This window comes from Meles meles, chromosome 11 (assembly GCF_922984935.1).
Source record: "Meles meles chromosome 11, mMelMel3.1 paternal haplotype, whole genome shotgun sequence".
In the NCBI taxonomy this organism is placed as follows: Eukaryota; Metazoa; Chordata; class Mammalia; order Carnivora; family Mustelidae; genus Meles; species Meles meles.
Window position 1 is genome coordinate 48,128,250 of NC_060076.1, and position 20,387 is coordinate 48,148,636.

The window sequence follows — 20,387 nt, forward strand, 5'->3', positions numbered from 1 at the left end:
ACTGTTGCTCAGAGAGATCGGAAACTTTTTTTAAAGTCAATAGCAATTTCCTCTGACGTAATTTGACCGAGGCCCTGAGCATACCTTAGAGCCTGAGGGACCTGGGTATTAGGAAAAACTGAATTAGAATTTAAGATGGAAAAATAGATCGTTCATTAATTTTTGGACCTTCAAGAATGAAAATGCCTGATGTTTCTCGTTATACAAAAGAGGGAAGGAAACATATGTCCTGACTATCACCTGCTTTTGTCTCTCTCTCCTTTAGAAGAGTACCCATATTCTTTCCCAGTAGATGCCATTCCTTAATCAAAATAGCCATGGGTACAGAGCTAGCTGGCAAAGGCTCAGAATTTGAACCCAAGTCAGAGGCTGGACATTCCTATTCATTTGCCTGGCTGACCTGTCATTGTTGGCACCCCTCGTGCCCCTGCCATGGAGACCGAGTTTGAGGGGTAGAGGAACCATAACTTTTAGAAATCTGAGTGCTCTTCTGCGAATGAAGGGGAACAACAGTGAAATGCCAACGGGATGGAGGAAAATTCATTGCTCCAGCCAACCTGCATTAGAAACGAGCTTGTCTGTAGTCCTGTAGTCTAACCCTGAAACATTTCCGGAAACCTTTTACTTCAGTGCTCCTTGGTGTGGCCCTAGAACTTCTGAGTGAAATAAGGACAAAAATTGAGAGTGTGTGGAAACCTTTGGTAGTACCACAGCATCTAAGCAAAAGATTCCAGATGTCCAAAACTATCTGTCTGCCATGGATTAGAAATAAAAACAAATAAAAACAAAAATCAAGGCAAACGGTTTAAGAATCACTTATTCCTAATTCCACTAGGATCTTGGTAGGTGTTTCCCTGTCTCCCTTGTAAAGCTTAAGAATCATTCAGCAAAACCCAAGTTGAATGCCTGCCTCTCCAAGTAGAACCTAAGTTACCCAAGGGTGGGATTTTGTTTTGTCCCCTGCTCTAACCCTGATTCCTAGAATGATGGCTGATGTTCAATGAATATTTGTTGATTGTGGAAATGCACTCATTTCCCAGTGGGAAACGCCCAAAATGTCTTAGCCAAGAGTTGCCCTTGTCCATTTAAAGATGACCCAGGTGATGACTGATCCTCTGCACCTAGGCTGCCTCCTCACCTTCCTCGAATCTACACCCCTCACCCAGCCCAGACCTCCACCTCCCCAAGAGGAGAGGCAGGAGGAATTGTTGACATTTATTCTCCCAGATTAGCTTCAGGATCATTTGGGCACACTGGTCCATTAAGACTCTGATTGACATTACACTAAGTATATAAATTAATGTAAAAAGATACACATCTTTATAACATTGAGCCTTCTCACTCATGAGCATGATATGTCTACTTATTTTCTTGCCTTTCTATAGCTCATAGTAAATTTTGTGATTTTCACATTTATTGGAAAGCAAATTTTAGGATGATTTATTTTGATAGTTGTGATCATGTATGGGGTCTTCCTAGCCTTTTATTTTCTAAATCTTGGCATGAAGAAGAAAGGAATAATTTTTGTGAATGTTTATTTTGTGTCCATTCACTTTCAATAAACTTTTACCGAATTCTAAGAAATTTTTATTTGGTTGTCTTGGGCATAATATCATAATATCAATAATGTATCATTTTATCTTGTGCCATGTCCTTCCTCTAGTTGTACCTCTTTTTCAGCTCTTTATCTTACAGCATTCACAAAAGTGAATTCTTCTTAAATAAACTTTTGGTTGGGAAGACATGTAAGATATTTAAAGAACAAAATTATGAGAGTCTACATCTCAATCTGGGATGCTGCCAATGCAGTACTTAGAGGAGATTTATTGCTCTCAATGCTTATATTAGGGAAGAAAAAAAGAAAAAGAATAAATTAAGTCAATACTTGGATAAATTTTGTCCTCTTTAAGTTATAAACCAAGAGGAAAAGAAAAATGAAGTAATAAAACAGAAGAATGAGAAAACAAATTGGTTAGAAAATCATCCTGCATCACAAAGAGTTTAAGAAGCACTAGCCGACTATATTAAGGTCTTGGTCAGTACCTCTGGGTCTGCCTTATAAAGCCTAAGAATCATTAAACAAAAGCCAATTTGTAAAGAGACATTTTCCTTCAGTCAACAGACTACTTTCTAAAGTTTTTGAAGCCTATAGGTCTTGAAAATAAAACTAATTGATATCAGTAATAGTAATTTGTGAACTTAGATCCCAATGCTATATTTGAGGTGAAATACAAAAGTGTGATTAGCCACTATCTGCATTTGTTTTAAAGATGGCAGATTTATATGTTCAAGCACTCAGCCACAGTGTGCTAGGTCCTTCTTGTTAAGAGTCAGAGCCAGGGGCGCCTGGGTGGCTCAGTGGGTTAAGCCTCTCCCTTTGATAAAAAAATACCGAGTCCCGCATCCATCTCTCTGCTCAGCAGGGAGCCTACTTCCCTCCCCTCTCTCTGCCTGCTTCTCTGCTTACTTGTGATCTCTGCCTGTCAAATAAATAAACAAAATCTTTAAAAAAAAAAAAAAGTTAGAGCCATTTCCGGCCTGCCCTATAAAAAAGAAAGAACTGGTCGGGCATTTCTTCAACAATAGCTATAGAAACCAGCTCCAGGAATTGCCTGGATGAAAAGGATTGACCCAGTCTTCTTGGAGATACAGGGGCTGTGGAAACAATCCTCACTGCTCTCCATCAGTGTGTAGCAAACCCTGACTAGAGGGGTGAGCAAATGTCATTTATAAATGTGGCTGCCTCAGTCCTTTGTTCAGTAAAAATACCTCCCCAATGAATAATAAAATTCTAAGTTTCCCATCAGGAAAGTCAGGGGTGAGAGGTTTAATTCAGACCTCTGGGAAGCCCTGAACATGAAAGCAAATATATTGAAATTATATTATATCATTCAAATATATTGAATTAAATGTGCGTCTAGATTAAGAACACCCCAGGATCTTGTCAAAATGAAACACAAATATTTTCTGGAACTTTAGACATCTTCATCCAAGTCTCTACAGTATTCTGAAACAAATATAAGGAATAAGATGTTATCAAAAATGAGCAAAAATGTGTGAGAAAAATAAACAGTACTTCCAGGAATGAAAATACAATTGCCAAAATTAAAAACTCACTAGATTACTTAAATGGCAGGTAAGAATGAGCCAGAGAAAGAACCGGAAAACTAGAAGCTAGGCCTGAGTAAATTATGCTTAATACTTCACAGAGAGACATAGAGCTGGAAAAGATATAGTAAGAGATGTGGGGGAGCAAATGAAAAAGGGCTAATAGTTGGCCAATTAGAGTTCCAGAAAGAGAAAATAGAGAAAATCAGATAGTATTAGTTACGTATAACTAGGTGAAAAATTACCCCAAACTTAACTGTTTTAAAAAGCCAATCGTTGCTTCTCATGGCTTCAGAAAGAGGTTTCGGTTTCAGTTTCAGAAAGAAGTTTCGGTTTCAGTGTCAGGAATCCCAAAGCTGCTGTTACCTGAGTAGCTCTGGCTCAGGGTCTCACAGGAGGCTGCAGTCCTGCTGTCAGCCAATGCCGCAGTGACCTAGAGTTTCACTAGTTTAATTAGCCAGGATGATATAAAAGCTCTAAACTTGTGTGTAGCTATCCACAAGGCCTCATAACATGTAAAGCCAAAAAATTAATAAAATTGCCAGGAAAAGTTGACAAATCCACCATCAGTGGGGAAAATTTTTAAATACCTGCTATATGATGAATAGATAAAGTAAACCAACATAATCATGGGAATAAAGAATATTATGTAATGGGCACAAATTAAGCCCTATATGATCAGAGAATACATATTCTTTTTAAGCATGCATGGAACATTGATGAAAACAGACCACATATCAGACCATAAAAAATGCTCAGTAAATTTCAGTCAGTATCATTCAAACCATGCTCTATTTCTTCAATGCAATTATGTTTGGAATCAGTAAAAACAACTAAAACAACTTAAAAATCATAAACACACTTTATTAAACAGCTAGAAAATCTAAGGAAAAATCATAATGAAAATCAGAATAAAGCTGAGACTAGACTGCAACTTTTATAAGGACGAGAGCCACATGTGTTTCTTTAATAACTTTACATTCTGACTGTAGCAGGGACCTCATCAGTAATTGCCAAATAAATATCTGAATGGATTTGAATCATGAAAGTTAAAAAAATATTGGCATGTTTTTACATTCTTGTAACTGCTTGCATTTTTCTGAGGTAGTTAAAAAAAGTCTCTAGATGTTGTTATATTGCAAGGTGTCCCTAGCTGAGTTGTTTAAAAAGTCCACTTATAGGCAGATTAGTTAGGTAATTTTTTTCTTCTTTATTTTTACTGACATGTAATTAACAAGTAAAAATTATATATCTGTAGGAAGTACAACTTGATGTTTTAATATACATACACACTGTGAAATGATCACCACAATCAAGTAGTTAAAATATTAATCACTGGGGCACCTGGGTGGCTCAGATGATTAGGTGTGTCTGCCTTTGGCTCAGGACGTGATCTCCAGGTCCTGAGATGAAGCCCCACATCGGGCTCCCTGCTCAGCTAGGAGTCTGCTTCTCCCTATCCCTTTGCTTCTCCCCCTACTTGTACTCTCTCTGTCTCTCTCTCTCTAAAAAAAGTAAATAAATAAAATATTCATCACACCATACATACCCGTTTTAAATTTGTGTTAAGAACACTTATGATCTACTCTCCTAGCAAATCACAGGTATGAAAGTATACAATGAAGTATTGTTAACTATAGTCACCATACTGTACATTACATCTCCAGAAATTATTCATCTTGCATAACTGAAATTTTGTACTATTTCACCAAATTCTTTCCATTTTCCTTATCCTCCATTTCCTGGCAACCACCATTCTACTCAGTGTTTCTATGAGTTCATAGAAATAAAATATTTTATTTTATTATTTTAATTTTTAAAAAATATTTTTAAATATTTTTAAAAATATTTTATTTTATTTTTTATTTTATTTTTTAATGACAAATATGTCATTTACTTGACAGAGAGAGAGATAGCACAAGCAGGCAGAGCAGCAGGCAGAGGGAGGAGCAGACTCCTTGCTGAGCAGAGAGCCCGCCATGGGTCTTGATCCCAGGGTCCTGGGATCATGACCTGAGCTGAAGGTAGATGCTTAACCCACGGAACCACCCAGGTGCCCTGAGTTAAACTATTCTAGATTCTACATAGAAGTGAGATCATACAATATTTGTGTTTCTGTAGTTGGCCTATTTCACTTAGCATAGTGTTCTCCAGATATATCCATACTGTCACAAATGGCAGGATTTCCTTCTTTGTAAAGGCTGAATAATTTCCTATTGTATAATGCATGTAATTTTTGTAATTACTATAACAGGTTGAAGCAACTATTTTCACGAAATCTGTTTTTAAAAAAAGAAAAATAAATGCAGTTATAAAAATAAAGGAAAAAATAAGAAATAATCTATTTCTACCTGGATACAACTACGCACATAAAAATGCTTTGTCTCAGAAAGTGAATCATCTACCATAGCAAATCAAATAGCATGGAATATTATATTCCATCAAATCTCTACTCTCTAGACAAATGAGGACCAGAGAGAATAACCCTCTTTCCCAGGGTCCTTTCAGGAAAGGACCCATCTCCTGACTCCTCTAATTGGTAACTGTGCCATGTCTATGTAATGTGTCTTCCACATGATTCCTGCTTTCACACATCACTACCTCCTCCTCCGACTTTCCTCAAGTGATCCCTGAAGAACCTGGCCTAAGAGTGTAGATAATATTTACAGTCATTTTCAGGAATTTCTTGTTATGTATGCCTAATTAAATTATTACAAAATTATGTATAGTCCTAAGAAATTCTCAGCTAAATACTGCCAAAAGTTGTATTTTATCAAAAAATTATATTGCCCCGTGTTTATCTTCATAAATTCTATCATTTTTATCAGCTCCTGAGGAAACACTGGCACAAATACTTCTGAACCAACTACCTATGTGGTCAAGAGAGGAAATGGGACACCACTACTGAGTAATGAGAATTTATTCTAAATGAAGATGTCTGAAATTAGCCAGAATGTGTTTTTTCCTTTGTGCTGTGTAATCCAAGTTTAAATTTTTTTAAGGGATAACAGGGATATCACTCGCAAAACAGAAAGGCTTATCTTTTGCAGTCTAAAGTATTCCAGTAAGTCATAAATCAACTGGTCATTTCTCCATTTAATGATTTACCACCTTATCAAAAGCATCTCCTTGTTAGCTTTTTATGAGGCTTATCATCTAGAGCCAGCCTCCAAAATTAGAGGCTAATAAATTATTAGCTACATGTCTAGATGTGCAACAGCTGACGGGGGAGTAATAAAAGATCCCTCCCTTCTTACTATTCAGCTGGGTAATTAGTCTGTATTCACGGGCACAGTGTTGTAAAGATCTGGAAACGATTCTGTTACTGTGTTCAATATAGGCAGCTGGGGGGAAAGCCTGGTGAAAGGGTTTTAGAGAAAGAAGCTCAGTAACATTTGACTATTTCTACTGGTCACATTTAGACATCTCAAACCTCTACCTCCCTCTGCCATCTGTCTGTGATAGAGGCAAATACTGATATTTTGATTTATAATTATGAAAATTGTGGGCTTTTCGAGTACACTGTCAGATTTCACTCATCTTGATTTGGCTTTTGGAAGTCCACATAACGCCAGCAAAAAGGCCACTTTTTTAAAAGCAAATCCTGGGGCACCTGGGTGACTCAGTCAGTTAAGCGTCTGCCTTTAGCTCAGGTCATGATCCCAGGGTCCTGGGATCGAGCCCCACATCAGGCTCCCTCTGACTGCTGCTCCCCCTGCTTGTATGTGCACTCAATCTTTCTGTCAAATAAATAAATGAAAATCTTTTATTTCCTGGTGAATTTGCAAGCAAATTATCTAAATATTTATTAAGGGGGTAAAGATCTTTTCTTTTTCTTTTTCCTTTCTTTTTTTTTTTTTTTTTTTTTGCCAGAGAGAGAGAAAGAGCGAGCACAACCAGGGGGAGCAGTAAGCAGAGGGAGGAGAAGCGGCTCCCGGCTGAGCAAGGAACCCAGTGAGGAACTCGATTCCAGGATCCCGGGATCATGACCTGAGCCGAAGGCAGATGTTTGAAGACTGAGCCAAGAGAGTGAAGATCTTTTATATTCCATTTGAGAGTGAAAATTTTCATACACTTCAGAAATATCCTTTCTAGTCCAATCTAGATATGTAATTATGTCTTGCCTTAGAAGATCACAGACAGACTAGATAGATAGGTAGATGGATGGATGGATGGATGAAAGGAAGGAAAAAAAAGAAGGAAGAAAGCAGTGGGGGGGAGAAGGAATTAAAGGAAGGAAAGAAAGGAAAGAAGAATATATAGGTCACTAGGGACCGAGAACCTATCATCCAGGTTTGCAGTTCTAGAAATGTAGTATGCTTGATTTCCTCAAGACTGATGAGCCTCTTGGAAGCAGACTCAGTCTAACAATCCCACGTAAGAATATTTATGTTTATATTCACAGTCATTTTAAAATTTCACTAGAAGACATCTCCCTGACCAAGATCGAAGACCCACTGCCTGCCTTCTTATGGAAAGATGTATTCAGCAGAAAAGTTTGGTCAGTGGGGAAAGAATTTGAACCAAAGGAGTTGAGATGCTCTCACAGACATCACTTGAAAGTATAGAAAAAAAAAACAGAACTGAATAGCTAAAGTAAGTGAGCTGATGGCTGAGGCAATGGGATACACATAGCCCTACGTTCCAGAGGTTACCACATTCAAGATTCAGTCCAGAGATCTGAAAAGGCAGGAACTCAGTGCTGATGGTAGTCACAGAAGACCAGTCAAAGAGGGAATAATGCTTGTTAATGTAATTCACAATAAAGGAATGTATATGTCAACACTTTCCACAAAATATTTCCTGCTTCTCACTTTTCCCCCACCCTATTGTTACTAGACATGCTCATTGCTTTAGCCAAAATAAATAAATAAATAAATTGGAGTGAAACGTGTAATTTCCAGGCTGAAGATCCAAGAGGCAGGGTCTGATTTGCCACATCCCCTGCTATGGTTAGTATGGAAGCAGAGATGACCACATGGAACAAAGCCCTATGTCAACCTTTGCTGGGCATGTGTATGAGAAAGAAAGAAAGAATTATTGGGCTTAGCCACTGAAACACTGGGGTTGTTTGTTCTGAAATATAACCCAACCTATCCTTCCTGTTGTGGTATATAGCCTGGAATTAAAAATTATTCTAAATTAAGGCATCACCCTCTTGGAGTCGAGGTACAATGACAATCTAATTAATACAGAGAAGTTGACTTGTTGTTTATATAATCAGAACAAAGGGAACTGAACAGTGTTGTGAGATGCCTGGGAAAGCATAATGAACTACCACTCACTATAACTGAGCATACTCTCCAGTGATTGCATTGGACCCACCTGCCAAACACCATAGCTCATTTATTCATTTACTCATTCATTCATTCATTCATTCATTCATCCAACAAATATGTATAGAGTGCTTACTCATGATGGATCCTCCTGGGGATACAATAAGGAAAAGACTGAGACCATCCCAGTCCTTACAAGCTGGTTCTTATTATCTTAGCCTCCTTACTCTCATTCTTCTAGATTCCACGAAGATCATGTACTTTACACAAACACATATTCTTTATTGGGACAGTTTAGGCTGCCACTTTCCTTAGTTATATTTTTGTTCTAAACATGCACCATCAGTGCTTCTGAAACTATCACGTTTCTTTTCTAATCCATTCCAGATCAGTGCTTTTCTAAAACGCTGTACAATAAAAATAAGTTACTAGAAAGACATTTCATGTGATTCAATGTCAAAGCAATGGCGATAAGCTATAAAAGTTTCTAAATGATTACTTGCAACTTCTGTACTTCTCTCCTTCCAGGTGGACAAAAGTTCACAGACCACCACTGGTCTGTGGACAATACTTTGAGCAGGACTCCTCTGGACAAGCAGGGAGGACCAATGTAAACTAAGTTTTCTATTTGCTTTTGTAAAACCATCTTCCTCTTAATCACCAAAGTTGTAAAGTTTTATATGCCGAGTAACCTCTTCAGGTCGGCCCCCGAGGCCCATTTGGCTAATTGCTTGTATGATTATTTAGTTAATATTATTTTAAACCAAATAATTTTTTGGTTTTTTATATGGACCATTTTTTTAATGTCTACTCCACACAAGTAGAAAATCCATTTCACTTGCCATAAATAAGATGTAACTGAGCAAAGAAGAGGTTTAAATAAGTTGTTATTCAAGTCCAGGGAGAGAGAGGGTGGCCTGCTCTGAGAAGAGTTCAAATGTTACTAATGCAGAACTAAAACTTCCTGCTTGACCTAATCAGGAAACCGAGAGGAAATTAAAGAGAACTTTTGCTCATTATGTAATTCAGTGCTATGTAATGCCCAGTTATGTTCCGTCTAAGAGCATTTTAAGGATCAAACAATAGTTTCTCTATTCTTCAGAAAAAGGGCCATATTTTAACTCATCCCATATGAGGGCCATCCAAGTTGTCCACCATGACTGTGTCTGTCTACAGCTGCCTGTCATGTGGTCCTAATCACATGGGTAACTGCACACCGGTACCAGATGTCACCACTTCCCCTCCCCGATCACCATGTCTTACAGAACACTGATACTGTAGACCATAGGCTCATTGCAATTCTGAAAGTAATTCTCTCCTCAGATCTATACAGTCTTTATGAGCCTTTTTCTTTTTTTTAAGCAGACTCCACGTGCAATGTGCGGCTTGAACTCACAACCCAGAGATCAAGAGTCCCGTGCTCTACTGACTGAGCCAGCCAGGCGCCCCTGTGAGACTTACTGGACTCCAGTGGTAGCATCTGACACACCATAAGCACCCAAGTAACTTGTATTTTCTTCCTTCTTCCAATAATAACCAGTTTCTTTTCCTGATGAGACGAGAAAAATATTTTTTGAAGGCTGGAATTCCTCCCTCAGGCTCCCTTGTAGCTACAAGGAGGAAAAGTAAGTCTTACACACTTATTTTTTACTGTTGTAGTTATTTAATTACAATCCACGATTTTTTTCAAGAGAACATTTTTGCCTGGTGCATACACAAAAATATTTACAGAATGTACCAGAGGTTAGATATTATGATTAAATTAGATAGCTCACAAAATAAAGATGGCTTCAAACACCAAAAATAATCATGACCCACAGTGATAATATTGGTCATATCCGATGGACCTCAGAGGTTTGGCGTGGTCTCTCAGCTTTCATGTATCCACAACTCTATCCAACTTTGAACATTACTCTGACATTGGGGAGCAGAGACTCCAAGGTCAGAAGAAGAGTCATTCCGCCGGTTGCGAAGTCTTTGTTATTTACTCCCAAATAAATGCCAGACCCTGGCTTCGGGATACACACGCTGTGCATAGGAACAGTCTGAAGATTTAAATTTATGTGATATTCCCAGACACGTGAATATGAGCCGAATCTTATAACAAGGGAGAGATCCTTCCACAGACATTTCTTACCTAGTGTTGAACTTTATCAAAGAATTTTTCCCCCAACTAACAGTTTCAAATAAATGCTAACCATACAGTGTCTCTTCTCTTCCCTCAGGATATACAAACCACAGAATTCCGATGACTCACCCCAAAATAGCTTATGAATATGCCAGGGGCGGAAGGGCATGCTGTTTGATTCTCTAAAACTTCCTGCCAAACTGAAGAAACTGAACATACACAGATATTTGGGGACTAACTGTGAGTAATAATGAGAATTTAATCCCCTTTAGTCTTCTGAGTTAGCAACAGCTTGCCTAACATGTCCGGTTACATCCTGTTTGCTACACATGTGACTCTTTGAAAAAATAATAATATAATATTATTAGCACAATGTTTCATTGTTAAGACTGCTCTTATCTGTGTCAGTGGTTCTCACACATTGGCAGCCATTTGTACGCTAAGGTCATCTCTTGCAAGAACTATAAATTGATGGTTTAATGAAAAAACATATTATTATTGTGAAATAAATTGCAGGATTCAATGTATGGATTTTAGGGTTCCACAAGCTCTTAAAAAGGAAAGACAGTTACTTCATTGATTAAAATCTTGGCTGTGAATCTCAGTTCTTACACCAGCTATGTCACCTTGAGTAGGTACTTGACATAAGTCCCATTTTCCCCTATGTAAAATGAGGATATTAGTATTGTCTATGTTTAAGCTTAGGATTCTAGGTACATAGGGTGAGGGTTAAATAGGGAATTTACACAAATAAGGAGTACTGCTAAGTAACTAAGTTATCTAGTGCAATCTCTTTTCACAAATAATGAATCCGAAGACCAAAGCCATTAGTGACCTTGGAACGGTCACACCCCCATCACTGCATTACAGAGTATTATAATGTTGTGGTTAAAAACAGCCCAATTCAGGAGGCTATGTGCTATGGTGAGTGCTGTGAAGTATGTAAGCCTGACGATTCACAGACCTGTACTCCTGGGGCAAATAGTATATTCTATGCTAATAAAAAGAAAAAAATTTAATTTAATTAAAAAAAAAAAAAAAACCAGCCCAGTTCAGGCCCCAGTTTTCCTACTTGCTAGCTGTATAACCTTGGGCGAGTCGCTTCATTTTTCGGTGCCTGCCTCAACGTTCTTATCTATAATATTAAAATAATAGTAGTACTTTTCTCACAAAGTCGTTAAGACAGCATGAAAATGTAACATGTCACAGTGTCTGGCATGTACACTCTGATCAATAAATACTACCACACCAAAATTAAGAAGTTCTGGTTCTCCCAAAAACAAATTTTAGAGTAAAATGAATGTCAACAATGCCAGGCTCCTTAAAACTAAATCCATAAAAGCAACCCAGACCTAAAATAAATAAATAGATAAATAAACAAACAAACAAACAACTCAAAAATGTGTCTGACACAGTTTACAAGGTGATCAGATTATTTGCAGATGTCTTTTCAGATCAAGGTACGTGTCTTCTTCAATGACGTTTATGTGTCATGTTTCCCGTCTGTTAGAAAGGAAGGATACCAACGCACAACTTAATATTTCAAATAGTTGCAAGAGTCACTTTGATTGGTGTTTGAAAGGAATGCCAATATCCAGCTGCCCTTGACATTGTGGAAGAAGTGTAACGCAGTGGGAGAAGTGCCAGATTTCCCTTTGCAGTCCAGGCTCTGCCATGTGTCTAGCTAGACTCAAGCTGCTGGACCTCTGAGTCACCATCTATAAAATGGGGGCAGTTTCTGCCTTGTTACAAATACTACATGGAAACAAGTATGAGACATGTTTCATAAATGTAATATGTTCTATGCATATGCATTCTTTAAATAGTTATGGCAGTTATTCAAAACTATTCTGCAAGAGTTAAGGGTCAGAAATATACTTTCCTTTTTTTTTTTGCTTAGTACATACTCAAAGGACATAGAGACTCTCATTTTACGGAGCAGTGCAGGAAAGAAACAGGAGAAAGACTTTAAGTCCAAAGACAGAATTTGAAAGTTGCCCATCTTGACATGTGATAAAAAAAGCATGCAAGACTATATGCTTCCATATCTCTTGACAATAATTAGTGCCCATAGTAGGTACTTAAGACATATTTGTTAAAAGAATGGATGAGACTCAAATGAAAGATTTTAGGATTTACTGTGTCCAGCCCTTAGCTGACACCACTGTATCCCTACTCCCACCCATTTCATCCTAATTTGAAAAATCCCAAAATTAGGCACAGCCATTTATGACCTCCAGGAGTATAACTGGAGCAACTGCCTATAACTGCTAGCTCCTGCACAAAAGCTTAAGAAGGTGGTTATGGTATGGATACAGAACTTCTCCCCAGCTCATCATTCGTTGTTTGTTTGTTTGTTTGTTTAGCAATAGACTACCCTTTGTCTTTGCATTGTCTTTGCACTTGAAATTTTGTGAGTGATTTCAATCCTGAGTTGAAACCAAGGGCTCAAAGGACCTGAGAAACCATACTTCCTACCCACAATAGACGTCATTTCCAAAAATGAGAGCAAAAGCACCTACATGACCTTTTTACTCCCTGAGTTTCTTGAAACACCACAAAAGAATGAATAGGAACGTTCTGTGGTTTGGGATGGGGGCCTGGACAGGTATGGCCTCTCACAGCAACTCGCACATGGTCCCAGAAAAAACTTGCCAAACAGAACTCTGCTAGGGGACTTCGGGGAGCACTGCGATTCAGACTGCTGCCTCCCGGTCTTATCAGACCAAAGATCAGTTGGAGATGCTTCAAGGTTGCACGTGTTTGCTGGCCCAGGACTCTCAGTGCGTCATAGCCTCACCTGATACTGACTCATCGTTGGATGGAAAGCCAAAGCCTAATTGTGTTGGTCATACGTAGCTTCCCACTTGCAGCCAAGTGTTCCAACCCCTTGCAGAAAAATTTCACTTTGCTTTCCCACTACACCCTCAGATATTTCTAAGACAATAGATACCGCAGACTTCTGAATTCCCTTGCCACCCTGAGTCTGCTCCTGTCTCTTCTGATGGCTCCCCTCCCCCATCACGGCCCACCTTGGCATCAAACCTGATGAAGAAGCTGGGGGGGGGGGGTCCTCCCTGTGGGCTCTCAATAAATATGCTTCCAACTCGGTTGGGTCACTCTAAGAGATAAGAGGCAGCCTGGATTACCAGATTTCCTAAATACATCTGAAAACCCATTACCTGGGGCCAGGGTGACAGATTTTTTTCTTTACAGAAAAACCAATTTTCTCAAATGCACAGCGGTAAGCCTCAATACAGATACTGTGTCTTACTTGAGCTTTATAAAAAATTCAACATGTCTGGCACAGGAGCTTAAGACTCCAAGGCAGAAAATCTAAATCGGTAACAAAATTCTCCCGCAGTAATAGGTGGTTCACAGATATCAAAGAGTCAAACCCAACATGAAATATGTATTGGACAAAAATAGCATAAAGCCAGCTCTTGTTTCTTGATATTTCAGGCTGTATGTTTTCCTATCTACCCTGGCAGATTCATTGTCTTATCAGTTTGTGTACACACTGTGCTTGCAAAGTGCTAGAAACATACGTATTTTGGATTTTTTTTTGTTACAGAAATAAAGAATGGATGAATGTGAGATTGTAAGAAATAAAGAGAAGAAAGGAAAAGGGAAAGAAAAAAGAAAGACTTAAACCTTTGGCAAATCAACATTTACGCTATGAGCATAAGCACTTTGTGTTATTTTTGTGTGACTTAACACCCTAATTCTAAAAATGAGCCTCTGAAGCCCGATTCTGTGTACAGCGGTCTGGGTGGGTGGGAATGTAACACCAATCCCTTGAAATCAAAAGACAAAATTGGGGAAAGAAAGTTTCACAACACTGTTAAAAAGAATACCCAGGTTACTCGAGATAAAAATACTGAACATGTGGTAGGATCAAACAAAGCTCATTTACCAAAGATGGGCTTAGTCAAAACTTCTATAATTTGAGAAGGCAAGAGAGGCTCTGGTGGGCAAGAGCACACACAAAATACCTACATAAATAAAAGTAGGTGGGTCTCAAAGAATTTAGGGGACTTAAAACAGAAAAGAGAGAATTTTAGGGACCAAACTGGGATTGGTGTTTTCTAGGCGCATGTGTATGAGATGACTGAAATGAATACAAACCACCACCAGGGAGTGAGGAGGAGATAGAACTAGAACCGTCCCTCTCCCTTCCTGGAGAAATCAGCAACTCTTAATTGTAAATGATAATATTGCATAATAAATATATTTTTAAAGATTTTATTTATTTATTTGACAGAGAGAGATCACAAGTAGGCAGAGAGGCAGGCAGAGAGAGAGAGAGAAGAGGGAAGCAGGCCCCCTGCTGAGAAGAGAACCGGATGCGGGACTTGATCCCAGGACCCCGAGATCATGACCCAAGCCGAAGGCAGAGGCTCACCCCACTGAGCCACGCAGGCACCCCATAATATTGTATAATAAATATTAATAATATCTATTAACAAGTAACAGATACAAATCCAAATTGGGTGGAAAATTATGGAGAAAGAGAAATGTTGGGCAAGAGAGAGTCTGGCAAAATCACTTGGGGATAACAGTGGAAGGCAAGGGCCATGTCAACCAAAAGGCAAGTATGTGGAACTGCCCTTGCCCACAGCAGAGGGGGACAGCTCTCTCCTGGGTGCTCACACAGCTCTGTTCACACATAAAAGCCCAAGCAAGTATTTTTATATATTACTGATTTTGTTGTTTTCCTTGCCAATTGTATCACCTCCTGTCATAGAGTTAGCTTATAGAAGGTCCTTAATAAACAGTTGTTGAATGGAAAAAAAATTAACCCATGTTATAGACTCTGACAATGACGGACTTTTCAAGCAGCTTAAGTGGGAGTAAGTTCAGCTTAAAAAAAAATGATACATGCTTAAGGAAAACAAAACAAAACCTTAGAACTGACTGTAAATTTGAGCCTGCACTGGACTATCCTAAACAAGGAAATTCAGTAAGAATGGTCTCCCAACCTGGACAAAGCTAAACTCTTATCTATTCTCTGCACCTGTAACCGCTTGATTTATAAATAGTTTGCCCTTTTACTTTGCTTCATGGTCAGCTGCACAGCAGAAGAAATGCCTAAGATCACGTCGCCGTTGTGACTAATCTTTGCAAGAACAGTGCAGTAGATGAAAGGGAGAGCATCTGTGATGTGACTTGCGAAAGAAAGAAAGAAAAAGAAAGAAAGAAAGAAAGAAAGAAAGAAAGAAAGAAAGAAAGAGAAAAGGAAAAGAAAAAGGGGTGCCTGGGTGTCTCAGTCATTAAGCGTCTGCCTTTGGCTCAGGTCATGATCCCAGAGTCCTGGGATCGAGCTCCACATCGAGCCCTGCACCAAGCCCCGCATCAGGCTCCCTGCCCAGTGGGAAGCCTGCTTTTCCCTCTCCTACTCTGCCTGCTTGTGTTCCCTCTCTCGCTGTTTCTCTCTCTCTGTCAAATAAATAAATAAAATCTTTTTAAAAAGAAAAAGAAAGAAAACAATAACAAAGAAAAAAATTGGGGTACCATGGGAAGAGATAGTGCAAGAAAAGAAAATGATGAACCAGTTTCTGAGAACATTTGCTCTTATAAGGCAGATGTTACTATATCTTAATATAAGTTGTAAAAACACACTACCCTAATTAATCAGCTCAATGGTATGATATACAGCCTCAAAATTCGTCATTATGAAGACTATATGGTAGCATGAATAGTTACTTACTGGTTGATCTGATCAATATATACTGACCTCCTATATACCAACTCTGCTCTATATGCTAGGTGTGCACGAGGGAATAAAACAGGCAAAAATCTGTCAGAATGAGCCTAACATTCTAGTATAATGTGCATAATATAATGCTACATCAAGGCCGAGGGAAAAAAATCCAAAACAGCATAAAGGAAAGAAGATGAGCTGTTGTGGCCTGGCAGACAAAGCTGGAGACCTCAGTTCTGCTCCCAACTTATATAATGTCCAGCAATCAGCTGCTCTTGCTGATTCTCTTTTCTACAGTTCTTTTATTTTTTTTTTAAGATTTTATTTATTTATTTGACCGAGAGAGACAGCAAGACAGGGAACACAAACAGGAGGAGCAGGAGAGGGAGAAGCAGGCTTCCCACTGAGCATGGAGCCTGATTTGGGGCTTGATCCCAGGACCCTGGGGTCATGACCTGAGCTGGAGGCAGACACTTAACCACTGAACCACCCAGGTGCCCAAGATCACACTTTTGAAGGTGTCCCCAAAATATGTCTCATCCTTATATCTTGTTGGAGAATAAAATACCCAGAAAGTTATTAGCCATAATTCTGCACTCACCCAGTTTTAGGACCTTCTGGTCTCAAAACCTGTGTGGACCTTAAAAAACAAAAACAAAGCTGTAAATTTAATTTCCAAGATTCCTGGGTTACTGATGCCTCTCCCCTGGGTCCCACCCCTTACCCCCACCCAGGCCCTGACAGAAGTAAACATGAATTCTTTCTAGAGGAAAGCCCTTTAAACTTAGGCTTCAAAGAGCTCCCACAGATAAGATGGCAAGGTGTTTATACGCAATAAAACCAGCCTCCAGGCATGCAAATCAGTAGAGAGAATAAATTCTAACAAGTAGTCAAGGTATTAAATAAGTGTACTAATTATTTCAAAAAAATAAATGAGTGCAAAGACATGTAAATAATCATTGAAATTAGAAATGCACTGGGGGAAGTATCTAGCCAATATATGGGGTCATGTTTATTCTTGTAGGCTTGTATCAATGACCCATACTTTTATCCCATCTTTATTTTTGACAGCTTTATTAGGTATAATTGATATACAACATTGACGTACTCATACTTAAGGTACAATTTGATGAGTTCAGACAGATGTAAACACCTGTGGTATCATCACAACAAATTTTGAAGTACACTATTATTGTGTATTGTATTGTTAACTACAGTTACTATGTTGTACAGCAAATCTCTAGAACTTACACCTCTTGCTGAAGATGTATACACATACTGAAACTTTTTTTTGAGAGAGAGAGCATGCAGGTGTGCACCAGTGGAGGGGAGGGGCAGAGACAGAGGAAGAACCTCAAGCAGGCTCTACACTCAGCGAGAAGCCCCATGTAAGGCCTGCTCTTATGACCCTGAGACCATGACCTGAGATGAAATTGAGAGTCAGTCACTTAAACGACTGAGCCACCCAGGCACCACCCCCATAATTGAAGCTTTATACCCCTTGAACAATAACTCCCCATTTTCCCCATCCCCCAGTGTAGTCTCTGCTTCTATGAGTTTGACTATTTCAGATTCCCTATCTAAGTGGGATCATGTAGTATTTGTCCTTTTATGACTAATATTAGTATAATGTCATCCAGGTTCATCTGTGTTGTTGTGGCTGGCGGAACTCCTTCTTTTTGAAGACTACATAATGTTCCATTGTCTATATATTCCACATTTTTTAAGCCACTCACCTGTTGATGGACACATTGATTTTTCCTATTTTTGGCTATTCTAAATAATACTGCAGTAACATGGAATGTGATCCATATCTTTTCTATGAAGATATCATAAAATATAATGGTTTTCTTAGAGCGAAGTTCTTAAGTGGGGTCCATAATGCTTAGAACTCGGGGAGTCTGTGAACTTGAATAGGAAAAAATTTCATATTTATTTTCATTAGTAGAATTTCTTTCCATTTTGAGTGTAAACAACAGACAATAGTAGCTATAACAATAACTGACTTTTTCACCATTATGAATCTCAGATATTTTTATATCATATAACAATTATTTTGCAGATATCACAGAATATTTTTATACTCATCTCATTAAAATTATAGTACTCATTATAATAAACCTACAGTGACTACTCTGTTATAAAGTGGTATTTTTAGTGTGTACACGTTACCAAATCACGATTTTTTAAATTTTTGGATACCCATGTTTCAAGATAATTGGTTTATTTTTTATAACTAGCTTCTTTGTAGTCTGATATATTTGATTTTATCCATTTAAAAAACATTATGTTGAGAAGTCCCTAAGACCTCATCTGACAGCCACCGGTGTCCATGACACAGAAAAGATTAAGAACAATACTACACCAAACTCAGAAAAAATGTTATGACTCTGAAAATTTAAGTTTAAATTAATTTCCTTTTACTAGCACAGAGGACCACAGGGGAAGGGAGGGAAAACTGAATGGGAAGAAATCAAAGAGGGAGACAAACCGTAAGAGACTCTGGACTCTGGAAACCAAACTGAGGGTTACAGAAGGGAGTGGAGTGGGGGATGGGATGACCGGGTGATGGGCAGTAAGGAGGGCACATGTGGTGATGAGCACTGGGTGTTATATGCAATTGATGAATCATTGAACACTACATCAAAAACTAATGATGTACCACTATATGTTGGCTCATCGAACGTAATAAAAAATTAATTTCCTTTTTATTTTTTAACTCTAAAGATGATCTTTATAAGTCCTCTAGACAAATTTTATTAAGCATATTTTGTTTTGGCTTTCACGTTTTTATAGAGATGTTTGTCACAAATTCAATAATGAAAGAGGAAAGGAATAAAGAGAAGAAGAAGCGGAAGACACGTTTTGCAATCTGTCAAGCTATAAGCTTTTACCTCCTGTCTTACCAAAAACAAAAAACAAACTCCCACCACAAAAAAAAAAAAAACAACATTTAAATGTCTCTACATTCTTAGTCATTTTCACATCACTCATCTAGAAATTTCTACCAGGCATATTTTCAATCTCTTGAGGAAGTAAGTTACTTAAACTTACAACCTGGCACATAAAATAGAATTTTCACTTTCAGATGTTTGTCTGAGTTTGGGTATTCCATGGTTTGTCTAACAAGGCTGCTTTATCACATTCTGTCTTCAATCTCTTTCTAAAATGTAGAAATGAGATTTAGATATTTTCCCTTCACACTGATCTTTCACTCGCTTTAGCTCCCTCTCTGGCCCTTTTGTCTAGCATTCTATCTTAGTCCTTGGATTTCTGCATATTTGTGTCTCAGGTTCAGTAAACTCAGCTGACCCACCCCACCCCAACCAGAACTTCAAAAGAGGCTGGGAACGGCCACACTTGTTCTAGCTGGAACATCATCATTCTAAGTCCCTCCCTGTTTACTCTTGAGATGTTTGGGCCTCCTTTCATCTCCAGTTCTCGGATTCTGGCACAATAACCCAGCTCTGACGTCAGCATCTAACCGTCTGGATTCCAGGCTGTCACTGAAAGTTTTATGCAGTGATGATTCTGGGGCTGTACTCTCCACACAAATTTTGCAATTTCTGCTGCCTTGAGTGAGAACTCCCCTTGTCTAAAATGAGCCTTCCAATTCCCAGAGGACAGGGATGTGGCCAGCTATTGCCTCTTTTCATACAGCCCAGCGAGACCTGGAAGATCTATACCATTTGGCACCACTGAAAAGGACTTTTCAACGACCCGTTGTATGATATCATTGACCTTCTCCTGTAACTAAAATAAAATGAACCCTCTTGTCACACTTTCATATCGACTTCAGCAAAGTGACATATCCAATAGAAAAGTGGCCTTTTCTGAAGTTTTCTCAGGGGTTAGAAAGTGCAACGAATTACACCTCACAAACCAGAGAAAAACTTCCAGAAAAAAATGTTTCTTACTCACCTTTTCCCCCCAAATCCCTACATCATATAGCAGTAGCCCTATCTCCCTCTCTGTCCCTCTCGCTCTTTCTCTCTCTGAATCTCAGCTCCTTGCTGCTTTCTAATTTCCATGCAGCTAGAAAAGAGAATGAGGAAGATCACTATGAATTCATGTGAAGCAATTTCCCGAAGACATGAAGTGACTTACAGCACAATGCATAACAACAGATGTGTTATGCTCCCTTTTGTGTTGCAAATCATACATGTACCTG

General features: G+C 38.6%; 1 long non-coding RNA gene across 1 annotated transcript in view; it reads right to left on the reverse strand.

Moving 5' to 3' along the window:
• LOC123953418 overlaps nt 1–20,387 on the reverse strand; it is a 125,775-nt gene that overhangs the window by 68,273 nt on the left and 37,115 nt on the right. The window contains exon 2 of the long non-coding RNA XR_006820872.1: nt 9,846–9,994. This is a non-coding gene — a long non-coding RNA (uncharacterized LOC123953418). The remainder of the gene's footprint in view (nt 1–9,845; nt 9,995–20,387) is intronic.